The 21,505-nt window shown below is 49.2% G+C and overlaps 1 protein-coding gene and 1 long non-coding RNA gene across 7 annotated transcripts in view; one reads left to right on the forward strand and one right to left on the reverse strand.

The window, feature by feature from the left end:
- cdh4 (cadherin 4, type 1, R-cadherin (retinal)) overlaps window positions 1–21,505 on the forward strand; it is a 126,300-nt gene that overhangs the window by 58,128 nt on the left and 46,667 nt on the right. The window lies entirely within an intron of this gene.
- LOC115246830 (uncharacterized) lies at window positions 11,972–20,318 on the reverse strand. 4 transcript variants are annotated; one of them, XR_003885924.1, is made up of 6 exons: window positions 19,589–20,318; window positions 15,165–15,283; window positions 15,022–15,096; window positions 14,783–14,838; window positions 14,520–14,676; window positions 11,972–12,347 (listed from the first exon to the last, which is right to left on the reverse strand). It is a non-coding gene; the product is annotated as an uncharacterized lncRNA (long non-coding RNA). The 4 variants fall into 4 exon arrangements; XR_003885922.1 differs by lacking the exon at window positions 19,589–20,318 and having other exon boundaries at window positions 15,165–15,356; XR_003885925.1 differs by lacking the exon at window positions 19,589–20,318 and having other exon boundaries at window positions 14,783–14,850; window positions 15,165–15,356.

The following is a 21,505-nucleotide window of genomic DNA, read 5'->3' on the forward strand; positions in this document are numbered from 1 at the left end:
GGAGCTAATGTCTCAAAGCCCCCCTGAAACAACACAAGCAGCGAGAAATATGGACTGAGAATAAAAGGGGAGGAGAGCGTTCCAGGTTACCTCTGATGTGTCAGAGAGGCCACTTCTGTCAGCCTAATTGTGGAAAAGCTTTCCGTCTGGCCCTGGTGAAATTGCAATTGGGTCCTGAAATGGATTTGGCCTCACTCCACGGGGTTTCCTTTTTCTCTACAATGTCACACAAGATCCTGAATTTAGCTCAACACAGTTCTGAAATCTGTTATTTAAATCTTTCTGGCTGCCGAGCGGGTGGCTTCCTGGGGCAGATTCAAGGCTCGTGGAATATTGACAGGGTAAAACATTATAGTCGGCAATTTTAGCAGTTGTTGATTTGCCTTTGCCTCTTTGGAGCGCTGACGACTGGTGTTCCGAGCAATCAGCAGGCCGTAGCTTCTGACACGTCCCATTTCTGATCATTTGAACGTGTTTTCATGTGACGTAAGCGGGGAGTGTGTGCCGGTATATTTTAGGACTGTTTTAGGAAATGCTAGCATTAGCAGCATTCGGACCGGAAGCAATTTTTGATTCTCTCCGACATGTTTCCCCCTCAAACGTGCCAAAGCGCGCGACCCTTCTGTTCGCCTCCCCCCAGCACCAATTAAAGCTGTTTTTCTGCAGCAGATCTCGGGCTGATGAAGACAGCCACTAAGTGCTCTTGAAATAAAGCCACACAGGACCTTCATGGCAGATGGTTTATGCAAGAGTACGAGGAAGAAAGACGGCAGCAAAGAAAGAAACAAACAAGCGTAAAGATGGCAGCCTGTCTCCAGCGAGACGCTCTTATTTCCTATTCAATTTAAGACTTGCCTCTGCCACGTTTTCAAACTTTTCCTCAAAAAGACGTCAAACCCACAGGAGAGCGCGGAAAGTATGAGGCGTTGTTCTGCCGGGAGTTTTTGCAAACCATCCTGCAGAAGCTAGAGCAGGAGCTGCTTGATGCTGTGGATTTTGCTGTCTGGACAGCAGACAGACTTTGTTCTGGTCATTTGCAGACAGCGAAGGTGCCCAAGACGTTGCCTAGCGGTACTCCCCTGGGTTCTGTTTCAAATGGATCAGTATTTTCCCTGGGAATTTACAGTTCCAGCTACAAATTCCGTTTGTTCTAGTGGCGCCGGTTTTCCCAGCTCTGTGTTAGCATCATCTGTCATCTCTCCTTTTAATTAGCTCAGTTGCTGCTGGAAAAGCATATGTGGTCATTTTTCAACATTCTAACATCTAAGGTGTAGAAGAACCGTCGTCTCTGCTGAGTCCTTTTTTTCTAACGATTTATCTCCTGGATCTTTGTCATTTCTGCCAGGTTGTGCACCAATTAGCTCTCGCTTTATATTAGCACCCTAGCAGGAACTAATAAAGTCACATTTCCCGGGGTTAATTACACTAACATTAAGGGTGATTCTGGGGAACAGGAAGTAGAATTTCTCCTCTCCCAAATAGTTTTAGTTGTCCAATCCACGTGTCGTGCTTCTCCAATAGGAGGAGCTCAACCCTCCAAGTAACCATGCTAATGTACAGAGACCCTGCTGGCTCAGGCAAATCCCATCACACATTAAAATCTTGGCTGCCAGCTGGTAAATGATGAGAAGGACGAGAAGTTCTTCTCAGCCTCTTTTCCCTCGCTGGCAGAGCGACGTACTGCAGGGATAGGGCTGTGGAAATGCGTCGCTCCCGGGTTAAACTGTTCTGTGTGACTAAGGCACCGTCGGAGTGAGGCCTGACCCTCAAACAGGCACACTTGATTGGCACTCGGCTTTTGCAAGCGGAGTGTTCAGATTTTTATTTCTTTCAACGCAAAAAAAACCCCAAAACACATTCCTCCCTCTAATGCTACGCTTTTCAAAGGCGCTCAAAATATTCCAGTTTGCTTTGAGGCCATTTCCGCGGCTGACTTTCAACTTTAGCGTTTGCTGCTTTTCTTTCTCACGCGGCCGTTTCGGCATGAATGATTTGCCTGTCAATCACAGCCACCTCGCAGTGTTCCTTAAACTCCCAGATTACTTTCCTTCTTTAGGCGTGTTTCCGTGTGTGTGTGTGTGTGTGTGTGTGTGTGTGTGTGTGTCTGTGTGTGTGCAGCAGACATTTTATGTGCCATGTACTAATCTGTCACTTGTGTAGGATTAGCATTGGAGCCGACTTCACGTGGTGCACGTCAACACGCCAGATGACAACACCTGCTGGTTTCCTCTTTCCGTGACGTTTATTACAGCTTCCTGTCACGCTCTGGAACTAAATGCCTCTAACTTGTCAGTTAATCTCATTTCAACTGTGACTTCCTTTTTCCAATAACCAATATAACACACTGGTGGAATTATTTAAAGATTTTTCCGTCATTTTGAGAGGGAGCTGGAAGAAGAGTCTTGGGAACCATGAAACAATCTTCCTTCAAACATCTTAATCAAAATACGCATTTCATACAAAACATCTCCGGAAGGGGATTTGATCATGAATAATTTTGCCTGGTTAAATAAGAACATCAGTGTTTTCGCTTAATAATGGCGGGATTCTCTGTTTTGCACTGTTTTATTCGTTTAATGGAGAAAAAGATGAACATTTCCCGTTAAAGCTGACCCAGTTTTGGCGTCTGTCTTTATGAAATGTTTATTTAAAGACCTACATCAGCTCTGGCGCTGCTACAAAAGAAACCACCACCAAACAAGTTCCCCGCTACTCCTGAGGGCTCCGGCAATAGCTGCAGGACTGCAGAGCAGCGTGGCATATTCCCTCGCCTTTCACAGGCGGAGGAAGGGAACGCCGTGTAAAGTATTCTCCCTGGAAATGAGGAATGAAACGGCTGCTTCCTGTGAAGTACGGGCAGGTGTGTTTTTCACACCAGCGGCGGCGTCTCAGTTCGTCTTCCCCAGTCGCTCATCCGTCAGAGCTCATTTACCATTCTTAACCTCCCCTTTGTCAATCGGACACACTGTAAAGGCCTTTAAACAGGTTTTCTTTCAGACAATTGATGCCTTTATTGCTTCATGACTTCTTTTTATGACAGATCTCTGACATTAGAGCGGTTGTTAATGGCAAACATGGCAGTTTTGACTGCTTCGTAACACAAAATTGCCTTTTAATTGATTGGTTTTGGAACAGGTTCAATGTAATACAGGACAGGATATTCAAGCTCTGCCACCGTTTAAGGTGTTTGATGTTACCTTTTGGGCCCCCAAAACAACCTCCCTCCTTTTTTTTTGTATTGTGGTGGTGTCACGATTTCACTTTCTGTCCCAGTCACCAGGATGACCTGATCACCATCCCAGGAGGTCATTCAGGAACAATGCACGAAGGTCAACCATGAGGCTGGATGAGGTCGGGTCACCGTGGGTTGTCGTGGGTTAAAAATAACCAGCTGATCTTCATTTACCATCAAACTAGTCTTCTGACTAAAGAGACGCTTCATTATTCATGACTCCAAACCCGTTTCCAGGAGAGTAAATTCCCCAGCTCTCTTCTGTTACGTGCGCTACAAACTGCTTTTCTGACCCCCGATGTTACCCTGAATTGTTTTCATCGCCTCTTTGCTGCCTTTCCTATTTCGGATTGATTGGACGGTTCCACGCCGCCGACATTTAGCCACCGCAGGGTCGGGCGACGTAATGCCGGCTCAACCTTTTCAAACGGCGCCTGTGCACACGGTTTCTCTTCACCCCCACGCAGCTCAATCGCTCTCACCTGCTCCGCAGATTAGCTCTGCGTGGCCGGAGAACGAGGCCGGCCGGAATCAAACATTAATCAACCGCTGCTTTATAAGACAGAGGGCGCCTGATCTCCCTGGGTCCCCGTCTGAGCCGCCCTCAGCCCGCACCCCCAGTTTAATGTTAATGTGGCTGCCATTACTCATTTACGAGCCGGCGTCAGCGCTCCGGCCGGCGTGGCGGACGTCTGAGCCGAAGCGTTCGGGTCGTGACAGGATCAGGTCTGTTTTCAAGGAGGAGCCAGATTGAAGGAAAACACGGTCCAATTCGGCAGCGGGGGATAACGTGAATGGCTGGAATTGGATCAAAACCTGGGTAAACAGCTTCATTTGGCCCACCTGAGTCAGTGCTGTTGTCAGTACCAAGCCGGTCCAAAGTGGGACACAGCTGCACAGTTGGGATTCTGACAGAACCTTTTTCCCTCTATTTCAACACGGCCAGCCCGTGTTGCGATGACGCGGGAGGTGTCGCCCAGCGCGAGGCCGCCGGTGCTGGAGGATCCCGCAGACGGTCACGCAACCCTCCTTCCCCGACAGCTCCGCTCTCCTGCTCCGGTGCCGCTTGAGTGGAACCGTAGAGTAAAGCTTTCAATGTTTCCATGCATGTTTAATGCTTCTATTAGAATTTCCACTCTCCGGCAAATGTCAGGGTTGTTTTTTTGTGTAGCCTCCCTTCGGATAAATCGTTACTTCCGCAACCCGGGACGGAGCTCCGAGCAATGTTTTTACGTACCGGGAGATCAACCCAGAGTGAAACCACTTGAGCCTTTCCAGGCTTGACCGCGTTAACAGGGTTTATTATTTATATTGAGAAACCTCGCCCGGAATGGCCGTCTCCTCCCGCACCTTTGTCTTAACCAGGGTGCATCGTGTATGTGTGGCCTTGGGGGAATTATCCGAATTGAGCGGAACCAGGAAGGATGTAGCCTGTGGCGAAATGGTAGCTAGCTCTCCTGGAGTGTTCCACTGCACCCAGACAAACATGAATCCTTCGCAGCCATGGAAGTGCTAATCCCCAGAGATGAAAGGAGGCTCCCGCCGCTCTCTGATCCTCATGTCCCGCTGCGGTGGTTCATTTGGTGCCTAGCGGAGAGAGACCGGGTCGGCGGCTGCTCCCACACACAGTGCCCTTGACCGTATCGCAGAGAAGGGGGTTAGGGCGAGCCCCCTGCCGGCCCAGGAAGTTCTCTATTAGAAATCGATGTCCTTTTGACGCCCCTTTCATTCAGGCGCTCTTTGTGGTGAGCCGGTATCATCGCGAGCGAGTGAGGGAGTGTGCATTCATGCAGAAGACCGCTTCACACCTCTGTGAATCTTGAAGGCTTCTAATGGGAATTGAGGCATTAATGCTAGATTAACAATCTCCTCTTCATTATAGGAAAGCCAGTCCTCTGTTCGACCTGAAGGCTTTGAAGAATAGTAAAGGTTCACACAGAGTCCATCGACCTTGTCTGCCTTTATTCGGCTTTTCACGCCCGCCGCTGTTGCCTTTTACAGGTGCAGCCGCTCGCATACAGTTGCAGACCTGCACCTTTTTATAGCAAAGAATGCTCATGAGGATCCATTTAACTGCTCCCTTGAGCAAATGGTGTGGGGGGTCGTTTGTTTATACACAGGTGTATAGCTTTTTCATCGCAGTTTTTCCTCACAGTGACGGAAATATGCTGTAATTGAAATTGCTGTGACATTTTAAGTGTGTCATTATTGCTGACGTGATTATATGTGGGGATCATTTGTCCTGCATCTGTGTAGGAAGGGTTCTCAAAGACAAGGATTCCTGTGCAGCACGTCCTCGGGGATTGGGCCGACATGACCGAGGCTGTGCAAGACAGACATGTTTGGTATTCCAGCCTGTGCCAGGAGGTTCTTGTTAGGGTCTTGATATTTCCAGGTGGTTCCCAGAATCCTCCACAGAAAATGTGGAGTTGCTCTTGGTGGGTAGGAGTTGTACCAGACTCTATCCGGGACCGATAATTCACACTCAGTGAATGTGTGTGGGAGTTGTTTACCATCAGAACCTCCTCCTTGGAAAATCCCAAACGTGTATGTTTATCTTCGTTTGTCGATTGGCAGCAGTGGTTTCATTAGCCGACCGTGTTACTCTCACGCTCCACCATGATCTGGGCATCTGCGCACGTCTGGTGCGGAACGCAGCCGTAGGACTGCTGGAAAGGCAGGCGCCGTGACTGGTAATCACAGTTTTTCACGTCTCCCCTTAACTTCTGCACTCGAAGACTGGGACTGATGTCGTATACGCGTCAATAAGAAAAGCTGCTTCGACATTTGTGGATCCTCCAACAGCACCTCCGTCTTCCCCTTGATGCAGCCCGTTGTCAGAGCTCTATTCGATGTCATTAATTCTCAAGTGCAGATAATAAACCCCAAGGGTCCTTACTCGGCACAACAGCGTGTAATAAGGAAATGGCCCCCTACATTTAATCACAAATGATGGCTATCTTTGCTTCTGATTACATCCTCAACCCTCTGCCTGACTGGGAGCCGTCAGAGAAAAAGAATAATAAAAAGAGGTAAGAAATTGTAATAACGTTCCTTCAAAGGTCTCCAGTCATTAGAAGATTAACCTTGAAGTAGAGGGTTTTTTGGAGCCCCTCTTATAAATGATGGCCCATATGTTGTAAGAGCAGGATTCACAATGACTGAAAGTTTAATTATGGTGTGAAAAGCTGCTTCTGTTAAGATATGAGTGTGTGTGTGTGTGTGTGGGGGGGGTGATCTTGATTAGTTGAATTAGCAAGTACCTGACTGTATGTCTCATGGGTCAGGAGAGAAATTGGTCACCCATATTGTCGTCTTTAGCTTTTTTTGGCGGGTTTAGCGACGTCAGACGTCCATGATTGATTCCTTTGGGTGGATCTGAATCTTGATGATCTGGTTTTATCACCATTTAGTTGCCGATGTTGGAGACTCCCTGCTGGACTTTCAACCCATTCCACTCACTTTGCTCTCTATTTTTGATAGGCTCACTCATATAAGGAGACTTATCTTCTGTTTGTTCTTGTTAGCTCTTCCACCAAACTCTTGTGAATCAGGTTGTTTCATGTTTTGAGTTGTTTCCCCCCGCTGGAATCCTTGATTAGCTTGTGTACTCAAGCTGTCTGCAGTCATTTTTCACTTTCACTTGTGAGGCATTAAAAAAAGCAGCTTCTGATTCTGGTTCTACAGCAGGAATTTGTTCTGCATTCCTGCAGAAACGATGTCGGCGCTGGCAGGCAGATTTAGCCATTAAAGACTCGGTGTTTGATTCTGATATTAAACAGCAGTTGCCTCACCTCCAGCCACTCATTTGCACGCTGCACTGCTCAGCTTTTCCATCCGTTCAGTCTGGCTCAACCTGCAGCTGACCGCTCCACGTTCCCCACGGTTCTTCACGCACACCTCTAATGGATGATCCAGTCTTAATGGGAGTGCAGAAGCCGTCTTACTGCACCGCCGTAACGAGCCACTCCACGTATATGGAAAATGCCCATTTGTGTTCGCACATAATAGCAATATTGATTTCCTAATCGCACGCTAGGCAACACATGTACGGGGCCCAAGTCAATAGAAGCCATCAGGTTTGCAAAACAATCCCTGCTCCTTTGGGGGTTTAACACCAGGATCTCCTGTATCTCATCTTGCCGTGAGAGAGCTGCACTAACACCCCCCCTATCCTTTACTTTACATCATTAAACAGGTGGTGCACACACACACCCCCCCCCCCCCTGCAAAAGAACACCTTTGCAGGCTCATAAATAACAACGGCGGATATCAGGGTCGTGTAGAACACACTGGGGGTCACCTCCGCACAAGTAGGCCATGTGGCCCGTGGAGGGTTGGGCCTCCTCCTCCGCCTGTTCCCTTCGTCCACGGAGAAGTCGCTGCCATCAGCAGGTTTACGGCAGGAGGCAGCTGGTAAATATTTAGGACATTGCAGGTTGAACATTAGTTCCCCCGCAGGCTCTCCTCCACCCCACTTGTGTTAGCGACAAGCGTCTCCAGAGCCAAGGATGCGATAAATCAAACAGGCTTTGCATCTAGCAGGCAGGCAGGCGGGCTAGCAAACAAAATATCTCAACATCCTCAATAAACGTAACTGATGGCTAATTGTGTTGACACATCTGCTGTCCGTGTGTTTACTCAGGTACGAGCCGACACGAGAGCCTCCTTAACCTCATTTCACCCGTGTGTGTTTTTGTTAGCATGACTGGGTGAGTTAATGGCGTTGAAAGAAGGGCACCACTCCGTGTTACTGGGACAGATGACATGCCACTACCTCCTCCTGAGACTCTCATTAGGCAACTCGTCAATCTCTCGGTCCTCGGAGGACGGCGTCCGCCGCATATTCACACCTCTCCGCCTTATGGTGAAACAGAGTGAGAGTCTAAAGAGTCTTGTCAGTGGATGTAAAATGGCACATTCACCTGGCACCGCGGCTTCTGGATTTGTCATCATGAACCATCGCAGGTCCCTAAAATCACTTGTAAAAGTCGTGTCCCACTTGTGAACCCGCACAGCTGCATGAGGCTCAGGGCTGCGCCACAGTTTCAAAATAAAAGCATTCGATTAGAACCGGGGAGTTTCTCGATAGGCACACTCCCATGGATTTGCCCTCTCAGGTACAGGTTTCGCTCGAGAACTGTTCCATTTGTAAGTACTCGCGCTGCCAAGTACACTCCAAGATTCCCAGATGTCCACTGGGAATCACGTATGCATCAAACTTGGCCTGCATGGACTCGGAGCAGCTAGATGCATATTTCACCGTACCATGACAGCTATTTCCTGGTCTGGCTTGAGTTTTCTGTGTAAATGGATGTAACCAGAACCTAATCATTTCTGTAATAATCACAATTATTCCATTAAAGGAACAACAGTAAGTCCTTTTTCATTCTGATTTCGAGCTTTTGCTGCTAAAACGACACGTGACTATGGTTTATTCCTGCTCCTCCCGCATAATGACAATAATTAGCTGCCTCGGCTCTGATTGTGTTGCAGCGTTTTCAGCCCTCATTTCACTTCCTGTGAGTGAACTCAGAGTTGTGTGTCGAAGGCAGAAATATCATTATGAACAGATATTTTTGGTTTTTCAAAACACACAAGCACATGTCCCAATCCCGTCCACCCCCACACACGTTCACCTGGTGGAACAGAGTGACCTCGTTCTGCCAAAACCCTTCAGTCATCCGTAGCACACACACACACATGCACACACACACACACACACACTCTCGGTGGACCTGTTCGGTGTTTAGCTCCATGCTGTTTGGTGTTTATGCCGTGTTTTAGCGTCTGTGCCGCTTTGATGATGAAAAGGGGAAATAAAGACGACATCAGCTGGTTGTGCCTTCGCTGGGAAATCGGGAGAGGGTGATTTCGGGACACCCAGTGCCCGCTGAGGGTTCCGACAGCCTGCGGGGACCTAGAAATGTTTGGATGACTGATAATGTGTCTGCAGAAACGGCCCGCTTGTGCATTTGTACGTGAATGTTCATCGGGTCAGGAATAAGCACGGACATTTTAAGGGCATTTGATTCATTCCCAAACAATTGTCTGCTTTGGTTCTCCTGGTGCTCTGCACGTGCTCGCTGAAAGGATGCTAACGTTTATTCTGGGAAAGTGAGAATGAAATGACTCAGAGGCTCAGTAGCTTTAGTCCCAATCTGCAGGTTGTATTTGTAAAAATGGAATTCTCTCTATGTAAACTCTCTCTCTCTCTGTCCCTGTCTCTCTCTCTCTCTCTCTCTCTGTCTGTACCTGTCTCTCTCTCTCTGTCTGTCCCTGTCTCTCTCTCTCTCTCTGTCTCTCTCTCTCTGTCTGTACCTGTCTCTCTGTCTGTCCCTGTCTCTCTCTCTGTCTCTCTCTCTCTCTCTCTCTCTGTCTCTGTCCCTGTCTGTCTCTCTCTCTGTCTGTCCCTGTGTCTCTCTCTGTCTCTCTCTCTCTGTCTGTCCTTGTCTCTCTCTCTCTCTGTCTCTGTCCCTGTCTCTCTCTCTCTCTGTCTGTCCCTGTGTCTCTCTCTGTCTCTCTCTGTCCCTGTCTGTCTCTCTCTCTGTCTCTCTGTCTCTCTCTCTCGGTCTGTCCCTGTGTCTCTCTCTGTCTCTCTCTCTCTCTCTCTGTCCCTGTCTGTCTCTCTCTCTGTCTCTCTCTCTGTCCCTGTCTGTCTCTCTCTCTGTCTCTCTTGACAATGTTCCATCAAGCACACACACTTGGGCGTTGGCACATTTAAAGTTTGTCAATTAAGTCGCTCAAATCGCTCTAATCGCTTTTCCTTTCTACTTTTGTCTGATCTGGCTCTCCTCAGACTCTGGGCTAATCTTCATATTTTTCCCTTTTATTTGGTTCCTCTCCTCCTTTTATCCTCTCCCCGCATCTCTTATTTATTGCACTGGTCCCCTCTCCTCACTTTTATCCGTGCCGACGCCTCTAAAATGTGGCGCAGTGACGCTCTCAGTGTGAGCTTTTGGCTTTTAAATGGCTTCAGAGGTGAAACGCAGAGACCAGCTCTGACTCTCCTCCACGAGCTCCTTGGTTTCTGTCACATAGATGGTTTTAATGTCATCAAAGATTGATCCAGTGACCTCAGAGCTGCACTTAACAGTACAGTCCGTCACTTTTCGTGGCTGTACCTGTTGATTCTGTAGGTTAACGATGCATAAGATCAGTTTTGAGTGGCGTGTGTGGGTGTTTGTATAATGAAGCGGAGCAGTCGTGACACATCCTCACCTCTCCGACCGCCGTGCTCATGTTTGCTTTAAACGGGCTTTTGCTGCAGCAGAAAATGCTTCCATAAAGTTCCGTTTTGTGTTGATAACTTGGATCTGAATACGTTTAAGCCTTCAGTTTATAATCATACGTGTTATGTGAACAGTGCACATGTGCGTCATTCGTGCATCCCGAAGAGGCATGAAATATGGAGCTAACGCAGGTGGCCATGACGACAGGTCTACTCAAACAGTTAAACTACGTCATCACTGAAACTAAGGGCCAACATTTATGTTAATATTCTGATGCAGCATTTGCAGGAGTGGGCTTGAAATGCCCAAATTCCTCCCAAAGAATTCCTCTAATTAACAAAAAAACGACTTCAGACTGTTTCAGAACTGCTGCTTGAAGGTGCTGAAGGTTACACCAGCAGCCACATCTTTGCTTTTGGACGCACAGACAATGAGAAGACAAAAGCGCAGACAATGTTCTTTATTTCATGATTGCCAGGCGGAAAACAGCTCCAGCCACTTGTGCTGTTTAAGTGCTTTTCTACTCCAGAAAACGCTGATGGCGCTGCGGATTGCAGCTGAATTAGTCATCAGAAATATGTTTGGGTCTAAACAGCCGCCGCGGCGTCTGCAGGGAGCTGAAGTGCTGCGAACTGTGTCTGGGCCGGGGTCGGCTCCACCCGCCCAGCTAACAAACACACGCACGTGGTGCCTGACAGGCCGCAGCGCCGCATGTTGCCATGTTCGGTCTGGCAGGAAGTAGACGTCTCTGCCTGGGAAGTCGTCCGATGTGGCGGGACAGCACTTTCTTCAGTGTTTTGTGATGCGTCAGTGGTCTGACACGACGGCGTCTGCGCGGGTGGTTCTGGGAGTTGGACACGTTCTCGCTGCTTCCGTGTGTGAAATGTGCCGATGTGTTGATGTTTGGAGCAAACAGGAGATATATTATAGATGAGCTGAGGAAGTGTGTGATTCCAGCAGCAAGAACACACAGGGGTGGATGGATGGATGGGTGGAAGGATGGGTGGATGGATGGATGGATGGATGGATGGATGGGTGGGTGGATGGATGGATGGGTGGATGGATGGATGGGTGGATGGGTGGGTGGGTGGGTGGATGAATGGGTGGGTAGATGGATGGATGGATGGGTGGGTGGGTGGATGGATGGATGGGTGGATGGATGGATGGATGGATGGGTGGGTGGATGGGTGGATGGGTGGGTGGATGGATGGGTGGGTGGATGGGTGGATGGATGGGTGAGTGGGTGGGTGGGTGGATGGATGGATGAGTGGGTGGGTGGGTGGATGGATGGATGGATGGATGGGTGGGTGGATGAGTGGATGGATGGATGGGTGGATGGATGGATGGGTGGATGGATGGATGGATGGGTGGATGGATGGATGGGTGGGTGGGTGGGTGGGTGGATGAATGGGTGGGTAGATGGATGGATGGATGGGTGGGTGGATGGATGGATGGATGGATGGATGGATGGATGGGTGGGTGGGTGGGTGGATGGATGGATGGCTTTCTCAAAGCAGAATTTCCAGGAAGTATAACCTGAATTTAGGACACCATCTGAAAATCATATATTTATAAAAGACTTATCAGAAAAGTGATTATTTGTTGTGGAATTTAACTTTGATTTGAACTTTTCTCTTGAAACGCAGGCTGGCATTTTGCTGTTGAACACCAGGAAATCAGCCTGTTCAGTTGTTCCTGGCTCCCAGATTGTGGAGCAGATGGTGATTTAAAATCAAGCTTCGGCTGTTTGAATGAAACGACTTTGTCAGCTGTTAGCAGCGCCGAGGTTAGCGGTGTTAGCATTATCGCAGGCTTCAGCAATGCTTTTGGCGGGGGGTTGGCACGTTTCAAGTGCGTCGACTTCACCGCTAAATTCGTCTGATCTGGAGCAAAGAAAAAAAAATTATTTTCACTTTTTTTAGGTCAGTTAACTCACGTGAAATGTTTCATGCTAACAAATGCTAGTCTGGTGAAGCTTCTGGTTGAAGGTAAACATCTACTGCTGACATTTATCTCTTTTCCCTCAACAATCAAGAAAGAAGATTGTCTGGAGTGGGACTGAACTGAAATGGCCCCCGGAGGGGGAAGCTAGCATGTCCAGGCTCTGCAGCAGCCTCTCAGAAAAGCACAGCCTCCCTCTTATAAGGGAAATATGAATATTTAATGGACGTTCCGAACAAGAAAATTGAGCGATGGGTCGAGGGGTTTAAGTCAATTTCAATATTTCTGGATCACCATCCCTGCCCTCCCCCGTTCTATCTTCATTATCTCCCCCTTTCAATTTATGGAGGAGCAGCGCAGAAGCAAAGGGAGCGGGAGAGATTCCTCATCTCCTTCCGAGAGCTTGACGTGGCTCAGGGAGACACCGGCGGAGGGGAGCAGAGCTGCTCCTTTGTTTACAGGAGCCGGGACGGGTTCATTCTTCACTCCCCGCCTCCAGGCAGGAGAGAGCCGAGCGTTTGAAGGGCTGACACCGCCAGTCGGGGCGGGAAGCGCCGTTCCGGTTTAAGCGTCCGCGCTGACGGCTCTCTCCCGGCGCCTGACACCTCCATGCGGAGGAAGGCGGGTTTCATTCACGCCGCCGCCGCCGCAGGTGCCCGGCCCTGACCTCTCTGCGCACGCCGTACAAATATTCAGCTGACTGCTCAGCCGCCGCCTGCCTCCGCCTGCCTCCGCCCACCGTTAAAAACAGGCCGTCACGTGGTGACAGGTGGCACCCGCTGTCAGTGCAACGCCATCAGAGAGCGGCGAGGACGCCCGTCGCCGTCTGGGAACCCGCAGCAGAAACAGGGCCACGCGCGTCACATGACCTCCTGCCATTCGACACTCAATAGGCGCAGAAACTGTTCGATTCTCTTTACTTTTGACCATCGAGCGCATTAACTCTGACACTCGGGTGCCGCTGAGGCCGTTCCCTCTCTCCCGGTTCTCTTCCCCTCCGCCGGTCCGTCACTCAATCACTTCCCTCTCTGCTGCACTCGCTCCTCCTCTCCGTTTTCCTGCCTCCTCCCTCATCTTTCTTCGGCTGTAGTTAAGCAAAACACTCAGGAAAAAAATGAGGCCACGCGCGGCCGAGGTCCGGAATCCTTCATCTCTCTCCGTTCACCTCCTCCGCTGCTCCCACGTGGGATTAGATTTAAACGGGGAATTTATTGTTTTCCTTCATTCACTCGAGTCAAAGAGTAATTTGGTTAATCTCTCTGGCCTTTGCCAGCCGAGGAGCCGGGGAGATTAGGGCCTTTGTTTGGAGAGATGGAATCACAGCTTCCAAAGATGGAAGGCAAATGTCAGAGTGTCTAAAATGGAAGCTGGAGTGACATTTTCCAAGCCGGATCTTTTTGCAGAGTCGTCGAGAATGTGTTGTTTTTTTAACTGGCAGGAGTAAAAAGATCTCCATTCATCATCAGAAACTCTTTATCTGGCCATAAATATGAGCGTTTTAACGAAGCATTGTTCGGATTACAAACTGCTCCTCCTGGGAAAACGGTCCGCCTGAAACATTGCGGCGAAATCATGTTGACACGTGGAAAGAGACGTCAGGCATATGACAGCCCTGCAGAGCTTCCAGGCCGCGCAGGAATTTGCTTATCCTGCCGAAATGGTAACCATGCCAACATAGCAGTTTTGCCTAATGGATTTTTACTGCACCATTATTGCTGAATACACAAATAGGGGCAACTGAAAGGCTTTTCCCCTCCCCATGCAGCACAGTTTTACATGTCCCAGCGGGACAGTACAACTTCTTTCTAGATGCATTTAAAGGCTTTGGGCTTGTTGCCGCCACGGCTGAAGGTACAATACTGATTACCTACGTTAGCCGCGCCCTCTGACTGAAAAAGTCCTTTAGTTTTATGAGTAAGGGGGGAAAAACAATACATTTTTCTTGCTCGTCAGGCTGCCATTGCTCTTTTTGTAGCATGCTAACATATGCTAAGCTAACCAAACACCGGCTGTAATCTGAACCAGCTGTGTTTATGTTCTTTCTGTGCCCAAAGCCGAGTACCAACAGAATACCCATAAATCCTACACACCGGATCTGTAAGTGTATACTTGACCTTGTTTGTCTCAAGAAGATGCATCACAGGAGGAGCAGTTGGGCAAAAATCTCTCCTCTCCAATCTCTCCATTTAGTGCTCGACGATGAGTACGCACTAAAGAGTCGGCGCTTCCAGCGAGAGCAAACAGGATTAAATGAACTGAAGTGTTGTGAATCTGCTAAGTATGTGAGAGAGGAGAGAGCAGAAGGTCTCTGGGTGGAAGCGAAGCGAGCTGAGAGATTAATGAGACAAGATATAAACTGGTGTACATAAAGAGTCACCTTAGAAGACAAACACCGGCTGCCTCCAGACGACAGCACTTGCTGCACATGTCCACCTGTGTAAATGCCTGTGGATTAGTGGGATTAGGTTTCCCAGAGAATCAGTTGGCAGCTAAATTGGACAAACAGGTGCTGGAGTTTTGAGGCAAACTCGCTCCAGCTTCCCTCCTCCTGTCGGTAAATATTAGCTGCAAGTTCATAAAAAAGTGAAGCGCTAATTCAGACGATCTCAACCCCACCTGTCTGGCTCCAGATACATCAGCGCCTCCGCTTCCTTTTGTCTGGCTTCTTTTTTTTTCTTTTCCCCCGCCTCTCTGAAGGAAACGTCATTAGATGCAACGCTGAGCCGAGCAGTGCTGACAGAGCCGGAAAGCCGACGAACCTCGGGTTTCGGGAGCGACGGGATCGATGCAGCGCCATCGCCGCGGCCCGGGGGATAGGCTGCCACCATCCTTCATACAGCTCAGGATGTCCTCATCCACCTCCCCGACACCTCTCCGCCTGCAGCGCGACAGAGATTTATGCACCGCAGACAGCTCGGGCTTAAACATACGTTACACGTTAGCGAGCTACAGCACACGACACATCATGAGATGGCTGCTGGCTAGCTTACACAGGCTCCCAGCTCGCCGATACACTGACAAAATGATGCCAGCGAAAGGCCATTCTCAGTTACAGATTTGGCAGGGAAATTACGCTTAGAGTTGAATTTGATGTCTGCAGCCGGAACCCGGATTGAGCTGGAGCTGCCAGACTGCTGAATATATACATATATATGTTCCTCGGGCACACGCAGCCGCTACTGTTGTAAGATCACTGCATTTTTATTTTGCACAACACTGAGACTCTTTTATGTCTGAAGATGTACTTGACTTCATCAGGCAGGATTAAAACGCTCTTTTTAAGGCTTAAAACTTTGATTATTGAATAATGATGCTAGAGCACCTGCAAAATAATCTTATTCAGCCACTAAACAGTGAGTGAACAGATAATGCTAATTTAATAGTGATGTAAGATCAGGCTGAAGAGCAGGAACTACAGAATTTGAAGCACATTAGGAGGCAGCTCGCCTGTTAGCATGGTGCTATCTCCACATGCTTCCTTCATGAGCCGTCTCCAGGCATGCTGTCACGTCAGTGCTCTCTCGTGTTGGGAAGTTCAAGCGTTTGTTGACTAGATTCTAGAAGCACTTTGTCAAACTGGCAACCAGTCGATCCCATTTCTTTTGCCAAAGCAACAACTTCAATAGCAATCATTTGGCTAATTTCAGTACTTGTAATTAGACTGGGGAGCATTTTTAAAGGCTCCATTTTTCCAAACACGGTTAGCTGCTTTATTTAATTTTGGCCTCACGTTGGTCTCTGCCTCTTTATCATCTGACCTCGTCTGTCTCCGTGGAACAGCTCAGTTAAAAGCGCAGCGTGGTGAAGGGAGTCTGCTGCCGGGTTTTCTGATGCTTTTTATTAAAAAAGAACTTCCCGTCAGCACTCCTCATTTGTGTTGGGAGACGACGAGTTTGAGGTAATTTGGAGCTCATTATTGCTCAATAAACCTATTCCCGACTCATTTGCTGCTGAGATTATTCTGTAATTAAAGCGTAATCCGTAATCCATGATTTATTCGTGTCATGGCAGGGATTATGTCAGGATCCGCCGGGTCAATTAAATCAAATGTAATGATCGAACCCTAATTGCGCTTGTTAAATCCATCCAGTCCCGTTGCCAGAAAATGAAGTCGCGTTCCTCAATGGCGCCGGGCGTGATGGACGGGCGTTACCCGCTTCCACTGTGCATAATGACGGCGCGAGAAGAGCGATTAAGCCTCGACCCGCGATAGCGCGTACACCCGCTCTCACCTGATAACCTAAACAGTCCGATTCTTCCCAGATTAACCACTCGTCTGCGGCTAAAGTGCTTTTATCTCAAGGTCAGAAGCGATGTATTATCAGTTAATGAGAAATGCAGAAATGTGCAGCACGAGAGCGGGTCAACACGGCGAGAGGGGCGCTCGTTTCACCTCCCAGTGTTCCCTTTTCTCTCCTGACCTGCGGCGAGTTGTCCCGAAGCGATAAGGATAATGGTTTTGGCCGCCGCCGCCCGACGAGACGGGCCTCCCTCTTCCCTCCCGGTCAATAGGTGAACAGGGGTGTTCGGCCTCTCCCGTTGTGGCTCCCCCCTCTGCAGCTAGTCAGCGAGGCTTAACTCTGCCCACTTACAGGCGGCTGGATGCTCGTATTAAGCGCCGCCGATGATCACTGATAAACGCCACAATGGGATTCACACAGGCGGCGCAAGGGGGCCGCAGGACACTGGTGGGGACGGAAGACCTTGCCTTGGATTACTTATAAACCGTCCAATGGCAGGAGAGGACATTGGCAGGGTGCTAGCTGCTGCTCCATTTAGCCTCTTGTGTGAAAACGGCGCAGCTGGAATCCACTGATGTCCTCCATTACTCCCTTGCACATAAGCAAGGGTGCTCATTAAAATCCTCCTGTAACCGCCTCTGTGATCTGAACATTTGGACAGAGGCAGGCGGCCAGCGACATCAAACGCCCCAGGAGAGGAAGGGTGGAGCGCGTGGGGCCCATACGTACCCCTCGGGTTCATAATTGATTCTTCAGGGCCGACCGGGGGCACTTCAGAACAAACAGCCGTTGACGGTTCTCCACATTTGCAGATCATCCTTCACACATCCAGTGGCGCCCGTTACACAGATACTTATTTCCTCTACAACACAACACGGCATATTGCGTTTCCTAACCACAGCGGGCATCGACGTACCAAACGACTCTGTCCTGTAATGTGGGACTCTTTATCACAATTCCGCAGCCTCTCCCAGCATTACACTTTTATTGCCTTTTTGCCCGCTTGGATTTATGGCCTGTGCCCATTGCTTTGTTGCCCCTCTCGTGGCTCCCATCTGCATTTCCTAGCAGCAGAAACCATCACCTCCTTTATTTAATTTAAAACAAACGCTGTGATAAATGCACTGATTGATGCGGTTGACTCATTCGAAGGTTAATGCTAACGCTAACAAATGAGCAAATGGAACAATAGCTACACCTTTACAGGCAGCAGCTCTTCAAATGAGATTCATCTGTTTTGCTAGGTTCCGGCCCTCCAGCATCGGTGTGGCACAAACCTGCTTCAGAGGAGTGGATAAATGCATAAATGTTGGGTTTGATTAAGTAACTAGCATCCCCTTTAGCATTTCCCGCCAGAGGCTGATTCTTTGGTACGGTCAGTACTTGTGCAGCTGATTACCGTCTTATATTCATGACACATAATATGACGGTAAAATTGACGACTCCTAAGTCCTGTTCGATCCTTCAGAAGCATGACTTTTCAGTCCTGATGCTGATAATTGACCTGTACACATTTACAGCGTCTGATAGCCATGTTGACCTCATCTTTCCCTCCCCTCCTCGCACGTCACGTGAAGTGTAAATGAGAAGCTCGTGGGATTAATCAATCGGTGATCAGTGGTAGTAGCGTGGCGAGCTGACCTCTGAGACGGCCTTCAGCTTCTCCCACAGACGAAAACAGGACAGGTTTTGCCTCCGCCTTGCGAGCTGGAGCCTAATGAGCGACCCGGCCTATCATTGACACAGGAAGCTTTGGAGCAGAGACAGGATTAAGGAGGAACTGGAGAACGGTGGATAATGAGAGAGCCCCGTCTTAGGTCTAATCACTGGCTTTAGAAAACATGGTCAGGGATGGAGAGGGCAGCAGCAGGAGAAGATAAGAGCTACCTTTCCTCTTGTGATTACACCTTTTATCGCGTCCAATATGGTCCCATTGATGGCTGCTGTTTTATTTGGCTGAAGCAAACAGGCCATTTATCGATTTACACAAATATAGTGAAAGTGTAGCTTCAGCAGGCTGTGATAAGATTCCTCATTATTGTGAGGCAATAATGCACCTTTTGTGGCGCCAATCTGGCGCTCCCTTTTCCTTTTCCCTCCATTCCCGTAAATGAGTGTGTCAGGAATAACAAATATTTCTGCTCCTCTCTAAGTGTGAATTTGTAATGCTAATTAGGGCAATTGTGGGAAAATCAAATCTGGATGCTGAACACGGCAGCTAAACAATCAGCGGGGACGGATGCAAACGTGTTTATGTTAATAGCAAAAGGAGGAACGGAGGGGTGGAGAGGATGGAAAGATCAGGGGAGTGGAAGGCGCCGCTGATTAGCCGAGTCAGCGAGTGAGCAGGGATGGAGGGAAACAGAAGGAAAGACCGAGATGATTAAAAGGTGATTCGATTTGCGAGGGAGGCGCGGGCCTTCCCGAGGAAGAAGGGGGAGGACGACCAGCTGCATTTCTGCTGTGCGCCGGCTCCACTCGGAATCCTGCGCCGTAGCTACAGAAGAGCTCTGGACCCGTGCACTTTTTCACAATTGATATTTATGGACATTTCTCCCCAGCTGTGCGTAAGATTTGACGGATTTATTTAATAGATCTCTTAAAATCGACAGAGAGCTGGAATCAAAGGATCAAAGCAAGCCATTTGACGAAATCATAGCTGGTCCGGAGTCGGACGCCAGGAGACTCGGGGCAGCCAGAACTTTACCTGGGCCGGTGCACATTCTGCCGCGGTAACGCTAGAACCCTCAGAGGGATCGGTGCAGTAACGGGCTCCCTTGGCAGATATCTCTGCTAGCACGCCGGCTGCTTCCACGCCGCGTCCTCACATAACAGAATCACACTCTGAAGTCAATAGGTTTTCACTAAAGTCATCATATGGCAGAGCGGGAGCCTCTGATATTTCCCAGGGGTCTCCTAAAACTTGGCCCCGGTTTACTCACGTTCCCGGTTCTGAAGCCCGGCTCTCGCCGAGGTCCCGCCACCTCGCTCTGGGCTGTGTGGAATGATGATATTGTACTGGGAGATAACAGACAGTGTGTAGCCTTGAGGCGGTTTGCACGCTTCGCCTCCTTAAAGAAGATATCGCCGTGATAAAACGCGGCTCCAACTTTGCTCACACTAAATTCGGAGGGGGAGCCTTGAAGGCAAGGCCGGATGAAAGGAGTTAAAGATATGTTTGCACAGTCGATGTGTTTGTGTTTCCAGGGAGGAACGTTTCTCATTAGTGTGGCGGCGGGATCAACCCACAGTTCCACCAGGGGGACATTTTTCATGCGCATGTGTCGTCTTGAGGGTTTTTGTTTCGTTATTTAAGGCGGCTCGTGGATTTGAATCCAGATTCCAGAGTTTTGGCTTCATCTGACATCTCTGGCTCAGCATGAATCAGCAAATCAGTGTTGTTTACAGGTATAAACACTACAGACATCAGCAAAAATGGTGACCGCAGACCAGCTTAAACCAGAATAATTGGTGGGTTTTATATAAATTGGCTCTATTGTGGGGCCCTTTAGCGCTGAGCTAATGGTTTGATGCAGATGACGGCCGTTGTTCATGTTCCAAAACTCAATATAAAGATGAAGCGTGCCACCAGCTTCCTCACCGCCCAACTCAAATGTGCTTCGGTGCAATACAAGTAAACTAATTAGCCTCTTTTCCGCCAATGCTTTTATTTCCAGGACTTTATTTACCTGGGTAAGCGTGAACGCTAGCAGGCAGCCTTCAGCCTATAGCCCCGCCCCTCAGATCTGCTTCAACGTGACAGCGTGTCTCTCCTCTCAGGTGTTTTAAAGGAAAACCTTTGAAAACGTTGGTGAGGAGGTCTAGCATGGGCAGCTACAGCAGTGCTCCATCGGCAGTGGGGTGATGTGGTCCAGGGAGATCACCGCGGCGTGCTGGGATAGCAACAGCCTGAGTGTTGAATAAGGCAAAGCCTCACGACCGGGAGGCTGCTTAATCACGATCTCCATGATCTCCACCAGCTTTGGTCGGGGAAAGAGACGAGGAATCAGTTGCGATGGTCAGATGTAGCGCTGGGCGTCGTCTGCATAGCGGTGGTATGAAAACCACGCAAGTGGACGGTCCCGGAGAGGTCACGTCTGGCGCTGACCCGCAGGGCACTGACCCTGACGGACTGAAAGGCCAGAGAGGTAAGATTCAAAGCAGGAACGCCCCTGTCGGAGGATGGAGAGCAGGGTGTGCAGGGGTTGGCAGCATCAAATGCAGCTGATAGATCCAGCAACATGAGAGCGAAGACTGAGGAGACGCTTCGAGTGTCTGTCACAGAAAACAGAGCCGTTTCCGTGGAGTGGCCACTCTTAAAACCAGAACGGTTCGGGTCAAGGAGGAGGGTTTTTGACAGGAACTCGGCGGTCTGCTTCAAAACCGCTCTCTTAATGGTCTTTGGCGGGGGGGGGCAGGCGATGGTTTCCCACTTGAGTCGATCGTGCAAAACGATGCCGCTCAAGCCCGAACAATCACCTCCCTCCGGTTCTTCGGGCTCTACGCTATCAGAGAATAGATTTTAGAATCCTTCTGATGGTTTAGTGCATCGCTGATCTGCTGTGACGTCTGTGAGAACGGGGGTGGGCGCGCCGGCGCCCCCTAGCTGTGTTTCTCTCGGAGGCCTCATAAACACAACTCTGCGTGCACACAGTCACACACTGATAAAAACCTCCAGGCTGAACGGTGGTGTATTAATCACACTGACGCCTGGCACTGCGATTTGTGACCTGCTCTTTTAATTGCGTCCTCCCCCCTTTGCCCCTGTGCTCTCTCTTTATCTCCCCCCTCCCCCCATCCTCATTCCTCAAGCGCTTCTCATGCCAATGCCCACAAGAGGAAGCTAATACAGAGATAAG

This window comes from Takifugu rubripes, chromosome 19, assembly GCF_901000725.2.
Source record: "Takifugu rubripes chromosome 19, fTakRub1.2, whole genome shotgun sequence".
Taxonomy (NCBI): Eukaryota; Metazoa; Chordata; class Actinopteri; order Tetraodontiformes; family Tetraodontidae; genus Takifugu; species Takifugu rubripes.